A 9,900-nucleotide genomic window follows, 5' to 3' on the forward strand; every position below is an offset into this window, starting at 1 on the left:
ACTGCTATTCCAAGGGTGGTTTAACAGTCAATCCATAAAAACCTGTGAAAATGAGAATCGAACTTTTATATTTTGTTTTTGTATTTTGCATTATGCAAATTAATAAAAATTATGCATGAAAAAAAAAAAAACAGTCAATCCAACATCCCACGGAACTCTCACAATTGTAGTCTTCTGAGGAGAATTGGGGTCTCTTAACAATTCTCAGAACCCTTAACAAAGCCTCTCCTCCTCACAGAGGGGAGGTGTTGTGGGCGGGACACGATTTCTGCGTCACGCAGGGGGTGTTATGCCCCCTGCCCCATTCACCTGGCTGGCGCACCACGCCCACAGGTAAGCGCCCAACCGGGCGTCTTGGAGGGGGCTTGTTTTGCGGTTTAAGATACCGCTGCCCCAGCCATTCAGCCTCACTCTTCTCCATCTCGTCGCGAGTCACCCACCCACCACTCCCTTAGGGCTTAGGGCTTAGCGTTTCACTTGACCTTGCTATGGACCTTTTGGTTGGTCACCCAGGTTGCCCAGGGGGCCTGGTAGGAGTTTTTCCAACTGGCATTAGGTCTTTTGGTTTTTCTGCCTACCTCGTAGCAATCGTCACAACTTTCTTGGTATTTGGCGGTTAGGCATTGGAATGTGTTGCTTATGTGTGGAAGGGCTAGGTGTGGCCATCGCCTACACCTTCAAATTTGGGTATTCCGTTAAAGGAATCCGGCGGTCGTGGATTCTGTCCGATGCCTGTGGGGCGGGGGGCCATGGCACGACCCTCGGTGACATCAGGGGAGAGCTTATAGTTGTATTAGCATCAACAGGCTCCACCTACTGGTGAATAAACCCCCTTTAGGCTCACCCCTCTCTGAGTGGGTGGAGTCAATCTGTCGTGGTCCAATGCCTAAGCCAATACCTTCTCACTTGCTGTAATCAATAAAGTTGTGGCCTTTCCTTGCCCATTAACCTTATACACTGTGTCTGTGTGTCTTCATTCCACAAAGCAGGGATCGGGTCCTCAAACCACAAAATACAGCTCCCATAATTCTTGGTGGTGGTGGGGAAGCCACGACTGTTTATAATGGTATCATAGTGCTTTAAATGTGTGATGTGAATGTGGTAATAAAGGGTTCCCTCTTTTTTTGCTGTATTCCTAGTCATGAAGAAACAGATGTAAATACAATACCCTTTGGAAAGGCTGTCAGCATCGCCCTTGAGCCAGTGCCACCAACTGGACTCATCCACTTCAGCCCCGACTGGGCTAGGCGAGCTGGGTAGCACTTCCGGAGACCACCTTCTGCACAGGAACAGGTCAAAGTGCTGTGGACTCACAGCTTAGAGTTGTGAGCACCGGATTCACTCCCACAAGAAGACAGTCGTCGCACAGCAGAGTACAGCAGACTCTAGCAGAGTATATAAACAACTCAGAGAGCAGCTCTGTAGAATATCTTCTTTATTCTATCTACAACTATACAAACTATATACACAGCTTAATAGGTCTAAGCATAAATGAATGCTGCACTGCACTGAGTGTCTGCAGCTGCTCTTAGCAGCAACCTTATCTCTACACACGATCTCTAACACTCAGTCTCTCTCTCTCCGACACTGACTGACTGACTGACTTGGTGCTGGAGCAGAATAAGTAGAGAGCAGAACACGCCTCCTCCTCTCTGGAGAATCAGCAGACTCCTCAGGAGATTATTGGATATGGGAGGGGTGAAATCTCCTCAAAGGCAGCAGTTAAAGAGATTAAACTGATTCCTAGATAGCAGACCACAGAGAAGAAAACAACTAGAGCAACTTTTTCAGCCCATACTGAGCCAGGAAAACTATGGAGCAGCTTGTGCAGTGGAGCACATATACCTAGGGAAATCAGAAAGTTGTTCCCTTGTGTTGAATACATTTCCTGAACTCTGAAAAAGCAGAACAGAAGCTGAACAGAGAAAAACATGGGAGGAAGATCTTTTGAGTAGAGCCATGCCGATGCCCTGGAAAAAGCGATGTTGTTTCTCCATAGATGACCAGTGTGGAAGTAGCCTCAGTCTATGCAATACAGCAAGCTCAATTTGTGTTACAGAAGGCCACAGCCATGGAGCAGCCATTTGATTGATGTGGCAAGGGACCAGATTGATTTTCAGCTGCTATGGCATTGGCAATTCCCCGACCATGTCAGCTGACTGCTTTGTTGCACAGTGAGCTATAATGTGGTATGAACTGACAGTATGATCTACTCTCTGTTGTAAAAAGAGTCCATAATGGAGAACCAGAATCTCTGAATAGGGGAACCTCTTTCATAGCTGAGGTATAGTGGTGGAGGCAGGTTCTTTGCATGTGGTGCCATGGATGCACATCATGTGCTCTCAAAGGCCTTCCTTGGCTTTGGTCGGGGTGTTAGACTGGAACTGATGAGATCCTGGTTCAGATCACTACTTAGCTCTCTGGATAAATATAGGCAGTGCCTCTCAGTCTAGGTTCCCTTACACAATTATTATGAGATCATAGGGGGAGAGGGAAGAGCTCACCTGTATCTTTCTTGTAGAGTTCCTTTGAAGAAAAGTGAGATTAAAATGCTCAGTGAACGTGCTCAGTTACACACCTGAATCTTCTAGTGACTTGGTATCTCTGCAGTTGGGAGAGTGTCAGATTTTTTTCCTTTTCCTTTTAATTTCCATTTTTGAAAAGCAGATATATTAACAGAACTTGGTTTATGCCTCTATGTAGTCTCACAAGGATCCACTTTTCAAACAAATTGCTGCCACAGTCTTTAACCTGTGACAAAGAACTGTCTCCAATTTCCTGCCTGTATAAAAGACTGTACAGTAATTGAAATCCTTAAACCTGCCCTCTGGTGTTGTGGTTCCAGATGTAATACCCAAATGGATACTTTTAATTAACAGCGAACATTTCAACTTGTAGAATTGAACCGCACAGATAGATGGGGTTGGCTTGCCCTTTAGACACAAGTTCTGTTTGGTACAGCTCCATTATCTACTCAGTCAATCGCATCTTAGCACAATGAAGTGTTTAGTCTATTGCTCTAGAATTCCTTCTGTAATTATTTTACAGTGTAACCTTGTTGACTCGATTAGTTCTTTGACTAATAAAACAAAGAGAGCAGAGGAGAAGACCAGTGGAAGGGAATCGCAAGAAGGTGGCAAAGGCTGTGAAAAGGGCACAAGTTTCAGTTGGTAGGGTAGATCCACACTCATACCCAAAGGCCCAACCCACCTGTGCTCTTTTTGAAGGAAATGTGTCTGCCAGGGAGAGTGGGCTGTGGCAACACCAACTTGAACAATTGCAGGTAGTATGCCATAGGTAAAAAGGTAAAGGACCCCTGGACAGTTAAGTCCAGTCAAAGGTGACTATGGGGTTGTGGCACTCCTTTCGCTTTCAGGCCGAGGGAGCCGGTGTTTGTCCACAGGCAGCCTTCTGGGTCATGTGCCCAGCATGACTAAACCGCTTCTGGTGCAATGGAACAACGTGATGGAAACCAGAGCGCATGGAAACGCTACACTCATGGCTCACAGAACATGCCAAAAAGACTCTTTTAAAGCAATAATGTAGAAAAGCCTTCAGTTTCTGTTTCTTGGTCCTAGGAATCATCGTGCTGTGTGATAATTGCATAGTAGCTTCTGTGTGCTGGTTGGCCAAGAAGTGCCACTTCAAGCACAATAAGAAGATAATCAATCATGTTGCTAGCTTTTTGTCTCTGCAAAGGTATTTAGATTTCAGCCAGCTGGTTAACGGCCTTAGGGCCATCTGCTTGAATGAAACAAAATGCCCCCCCTCCATAAACAAAAAGGGAGTATATTTGACTTGTGTGATAATTTGGGTGGTGGTGATGATTAAATTTGGCCTCTTAGGCTCCAGCCGAAATTCAATTCAGATGACTGGTTATCTTTTCGTAGGCTGTGGAATAACCTCATTTGCTGTCATCACTAATGTTCCCAGTGTTTATTGTCCTTTCACATGAACAAAGCACAGAATGCCTGGCTTTAGGCAGTTGAATCATGGTGAGAAAACGGTGCTGAGGTTCAAAGCACAGAAGCGACCCTGATGATATTATTTCAGCCAAGAAATTATGTGCAGTTCTTGCACATTTCTCTGGGGCATCCTGATATCATTACTCCCACAATGCAGCATTTCTGTTGAGGAGGAGGTATTATATTCTCACAGTGCTCAAATCACAATATTCTGTATTGTGAATAGGGATGTAAGGAGGCAGCTATTTCTATCCTGTTCTGCATTTGTCACATTCAGTGCTGTTTCCATTGTGCTACAGTTCAGCTCCTGCTAAAGCCTATGTTATTCATCTCACTCTTTGCAGTGGCAGAAGCTAATGTAATTTGTTACATCATTAACTTCAAAGCATTTTAATGGAGGGGAAATGTCAAAAAATGACACATAAAATAATGCAATTATGTAATGTTCTTGGACTTAAAAAGCCACAGTAGCATGGTTTCTGTTCCTGACCTCAGGCAAACATGCAAAGTGTGGCAGTTTCCATATCCATTTCCATTTCCGGTGGAATTTGCCAACATCCCATAGTGTGAAATGGCGATTTTCCGGCTCTGCTCCCAGTGAGAATGTCCACTTCATGTGCTGCATAGAATGTGATTTTTTTTAGTGTTGTGGACATGTATCAGACAATACTTGTGACATCAACAGCAAATACATTTCAAATGTTCACATACCTTACATCAACCCTATAATAGCATTATTCATCAATTCATTGATTTTAACCTTTTTTTTTTTAAAAAAAGATCTTTTAAAAAAAAGATCACCCTTGACTTTCCACCACATCTGGCCTTCTTGGTTTGAATACCAAGAAGAAATGCAATTCCTTTCCCTGTGCCATTTTACAAACTTTTTTTTTCTTGGGAAAAAAAAATCTTACTAAACTTTTTATGGCAACTGAATGCTTCCTTGAAGTACCACTTTAGTCCTGTATCCACAAAAGTGATGGACAGCAGCTATTACAGATGACTTGATAAGTCATTTCATTCACCCAGTGATAAATGACTGCTGCATCGCTATTTAGCACCCTAATCCCAGATGAGCCCCACAGCTCCTCAGATGGGCTTCTAGAACAATGTGCCCAGAGTCAAAGCCATAGAATAAAGTCATAATGAAACAAAGTTGGTGATCACCACTGTTCCTGGATGCTTCTTAATCTTGCACAGCTTTGATATTAATCTCTTTTTGTAGGTTAGCAAGTAATATTCTGAGTTTATTGACCAGCAGTCTATCCTCCCTTTTATGCTGCTTTGGAGCCCAGTTCACATTTTCTTTTTGTCTGTTTTCTGACAGGCGGCGTTGGACTAAGAATGACGGATGTCACTGTTTCCACATCTGAGGAAAACCCTAAGATTCAATCTCAAGATTGTCATGATGAGACAGGATAAATTTCCTGCCTTCACCTCATCACAATTTGCAGTACCAAAGTGAATCAATTCCATACCATGTGGTGCTCTAGTTGCAGCCTTTGTTGCTGGAACTAGATCACATCACAAAGAAAATGATACAGATTATATCAAATGTCCCGCTAAGCCGGTAAGGCTAAGACCATGATTACATGCTGTGTTTACATTAATATGTCAGAATGGGGAAAAAGACGTTTTCCAGAGGGAAGCAGTTAAACCTAAATTCCTTTGCAACACCTTTTAAATATTCAGGATTAGGACCATTCTCTTAATGGGCAAAACTGTGGGGTTTTCAGCTTTTGCCTGTGCCAGATCAAACAATTCTTAATCCAGTTAATATTCAAAACTTACTGCAGAGTTTACACTTACCCGTCTTACTTCAGAGACAGCAAAGGCTGACAAAATGCCTTTGTAAGTGGGAAGGGTGGTATCTGGCATCTCCAAGTAGGACTGGGAATGTCATCTGTTTAAAATCCTGGAGGGCTACTAGCAGTCAATGTAGACAAGACTGAGCTAGCTGGACCAATGGTCTGATCTGGAATAAGGCAGCTTCTTGTGTTCCTAAGTGCAATTGACCCTGTCTACTCTGTTGCCTTTCTGAATGAATTCTAGTCTGAATTTGCTGAGTTGTGAAGGTTTGCACCGCTCCTAGCGTTTGATTCACGCCATCATTTTGCCTTCAGATTTTGCAAATGATTCAAATGTTGCACTAACCACTTTTAGGCTGTTGAACTGTATGGTAAGTGTCAAATGCAACAGCTGCCCCTGTGTAGCACTTTTCAGCGATCTTTCCCTGTGTGTTTGATCTCCCTTAACAGAAAAGATGGGAGAATGGGGAAACAGAGAGTGAAAAACCACATTGGTTAACATGCTCTCTCTCTCTCTCTCTCTCTCTCTCTCTCTCTCTCTCTCTCTCTCTCTGTGTGTGTGTGTGTGTGTGTGTGTGTGGCTTGATTAGCTGATATTCAGATTATTTGTTTAGTTTAGGTCAGAAGGACTGATAAACATGAAAGCAGTGACTTTGAAGTATGTACAGATCCTTTGCGGGGCAAAGTAAAAAATGTGCCTCCTCGGTCTACTGATTTTTGTTTTTAATCTATTTTTCCCAGGCAAGGAAACAAAATAACTGATAGAAAAGCAATGCATTGTTCTCTTAATACATGTAGGTTAATAGAACTGCGGCCATAAACACAGGATGTCGTTCTTGTATGATAGGCCATTTTGCCTTATTCTCAACAGCTGTTTTAGTGGTTATTTGGAATGGGCTTCTAAATGGATTGGAAAGAGTTGATCATGTACAACCAGAGAGCAGAGTGTATCTTCAGATATGTTTACTGTAGGGACTGTGTGATCTTGCTTAATTGCAGGACATGATTACTTCTTCGGTAACAAAGAAGCAGGGATGTTTTCAAGTCAGGTTGAAACAGGAAAAACTGTGTTGTATTATTTACGGAGGATTTGAGAACAATGTTTCCCCAGTATAGGTACAAGTCATTCCTGTGTCTGCTAGAAGATCAGTATACATTAGCTGTCTCACAAGTGCCACTAATGCATACCATCTCCTTCCCTGCAAGATTAAAATAACAGAAAGCAAATGGCTAATTGAAGCTGGAACTTCACTTTCTGTGACATATGCTGGGTGATTATACAATGGTGAGGTACATGTTTACTATTCATTTGGGATTTTACAGAATTCTGATGGGCAGGAACAACTCGTTGGAAAAAAGAGAGTGCTGTGTGGGGAGTGGGGGGGGGGGAACGTTGCTTTTCTCTAGCTGAAATTTGAAATGTTTTAATCATGATTTCTTTTGTGCAGCTGCAAATATGCTGCAGAGAATTCATTGTTAATGATATTGGCTGCGATGGATCCGTAGTTAGAGCAGACACAAGCTCTGACTTTTTTTAATGCTGTGCCTCAGTTATCAGTCTATATAGAGAGACTAAAGGGATACTTTTCTGAATTGGCAGCCCTTGGAACCACTTTGCCTGCAGCAAGTACAAGGTACAGAGAACCAAACCCAGATGCTTTTGTATTAAACCAGCTGGACTAAACTCTAAAGGGCAGCAAAGAACATGTAGCTATTAATGTGAAGAATCTGTACATGTGTCCCACATGGCACCAGTATGCATGATCATACAGTTAGACAATTGATGCGGGTCTTGGGTTTCCCTTTCCCTTTCCCATTTATGTACATCTCTGCAGGAAGAACATCATGTGTATAGCAGCTCTGTGGTGATACAGGTAAAGCAGCTGAAATTTAACAAGGACACTTCACCAATCACAGTCTGGTGGTGGTCCAGCATGAGATGCCTGGTTAAAGGCAGCCTGCAGTCAAAACACAGGGAGCCAGTGAACAGCTAGAGCAGAGCTTTCCAAACTTTTCATGTTGGTGACACACTTTTTAGACATGCATCATTTCGTGACACAGTAATTCAGTTTTACTAGCAAACCAGAGGTTAAACTAACCCCTTTCCAGCCCTGGGAAGAGAGCAGGGAGCGTTCACACGATACACCCACACACCGCAGCTGACACACTAATGTGTCATGACACACAGTTTGGAAAGCTCTGAGCTAGTGATACACACGTCAGCAAGCTGTTGCAAATACATTGTTCAAACACTCTGGGCCTGGAACTGAAGCTCTGAGCTTTCAGAGCCCCATCTGAGTTAGGGAATTAATATGATAATTGCAGCTATCACATGAACCCAGCCTTAATAAGCAGCTGATGAAGCGTGGCAGCTCAGAGGCTGAGCTATGAATCAGGAAGCCCATGGCTCGACTGCCCTGACATGAACTTGCTAGGTGGCTTTAAGCAAGCTATTCTTTCTCAGCCTCATCCAAAAAATAAGGGCAGAACTATGGGTCAGTCTGACAGAGATTGTAACAAGATAATGTAAGTGAAGCACTTTGCCCATGCAACAATGCTACTAAGTGCTATGTACACTATAAGTCCCAAGGGCCAGATTGAGAAGCTTGAAGGGCCACATTTGACCTGAATTTACCCACCCCTGGATTATTGCCTCAGCCTGTTACCGTTCTTTTCATTGACTTTGGTTCCCTGCTTCTTTCATTTCACATTTCCTAAACCATGGGAGAGTGCACCCAGCTCAAGGCTATATGACTTGGTAGTTATCTCAACCTGAATACCATTAGTTTAATGTACAGTAGCTGCCAGTTTCAGCCTCCATGGCTGTTTAGGTCAAAGCCTCTCTGCCCAGCTCCTGACAAACACTTGTGATGTTATATATTAGTCTGTGTCACATTCTTCCTTAAGCATTACCTTCTAATTCTCTAATTTTGTATACACCTCCTAACTTTTCTAATTTTCTTGCTTTGATTATATTTTCTTTTATGAACTTTCTACCCTTTTCTCCATTCCCCCCCAATTTCAGCAAACCCTTTAAGACAGAGTTAACTTACAACACAATATTAGACTTGTGTAATGAACATTATTTTCCACACTGCGCATCACTGAACATATTCATATTGTTAGCTGACAGTTTGTGGCCAATTTTGTTGAGGGCTTTCTTAGTTCTCCAAGAAATATGTATAATGCTTTTATGCTTTGCTTACTTTATTCCCTCAGCATTAGTGGTTGAGAAAGCTTGCTCGCCTATGGCGTAAGTTAAGTTCTGAAGATAGATGTGCAGCATTTCAATATTCTAATCTCTCCATGGGTGAATATGTATAATATCAATCACCCTGTGTGCCAGGGGTGGGCAACCTGTGGCCATCCAGATGTTGTGGGACTCCAACTCCCATCAGCACCAAGTTATAAAAATACCAATTACATATCCATATTTAGTGATTTCTCTGAATCTCCAGACTTCCCACCATCCCGTCCATGGGTCTTATTGTCAACATTTTCAACTGCATATTATTTCATATTCAATATTTTGTATCTCCCCATATTGTCCATAGTGATTGTTACATTACAAGTGTTATTAAAACCCTGCTAATGTTTTCATCTGCTTACAGTGGTCTCCTAAATAAATTATAATTTTTTCACATTCTTTCTCGAAGTTTTTGTCTTATTGGTTCCTTAGCTTTCCGGTCAGTTTTGCCATTTCGGCATAGTCCATCAGTTTAGTTTTCCATTCCTCTCTTGTAGGGACTTTGTCTCCTTTCATATTAGGAAATATTTGTGATGAAGAGAGGTTGTAATACTCCAGGAGTAGCCAATATAATGCTTTCCAGAAGTTCCTGGACTGCAGTTCTTATCATGCCTGGTTATTAGACATGCTAGTTGGGGTTTGATGGGAATTGCAGTCCAATAACTTCTGGAGAGTGCCACTTCAATTCCCTCTGCAGCAGTCTTTTAAAAGACGCAAAGAAGATGGCAGAGAGGGAGGAGGGAAGATGAAGACCAGTGGGTCTGGATTCAGGCTTGGAGGAGAACCTGGGGAAGTTGCCTGCAGTAGCTGCTCCAGTGGCAAACTACTGCCAGCTAGTAGTTGTTGTTGGTGCGCAGGCTCCTGTTCCAATAGGATGGTT

General features: G+C 42.7%; 1 long non-coding RNA gene across 1 annotated transcript; it reads left to right on the forward strand.

Annotated features, from left to right (window-relative positions):
• The first annotated feature begins 225 nt into the window (after positions 1-225).
• Positions 226-2,535, forward strand: LOC308485909. Its single transcript, XR_013990850.1, has 3 exons — positions 226-333; positions 1,140-1,179; positions 1,716-2,535. It is a non-coding gene; the product is annotated as an uncharacterized lncRNA (long non-coding RNA).
• Positions 2,536-9,900: the final 7,365 nt, after the last annotated feature.

This window comes from Podarcis pityusensis (genome assembly GCF_964106645.2).
Source record: "Podarcis pityusensis genome assembly, chromosome: 9".
NCBI classification, from domain to species: domain Eukaryota; kingdom Metazoa; phylum Chordata; class Lepidosauria; order Squamata; family Lacertidae; genus Podarcis; species Podarcis pityusensis.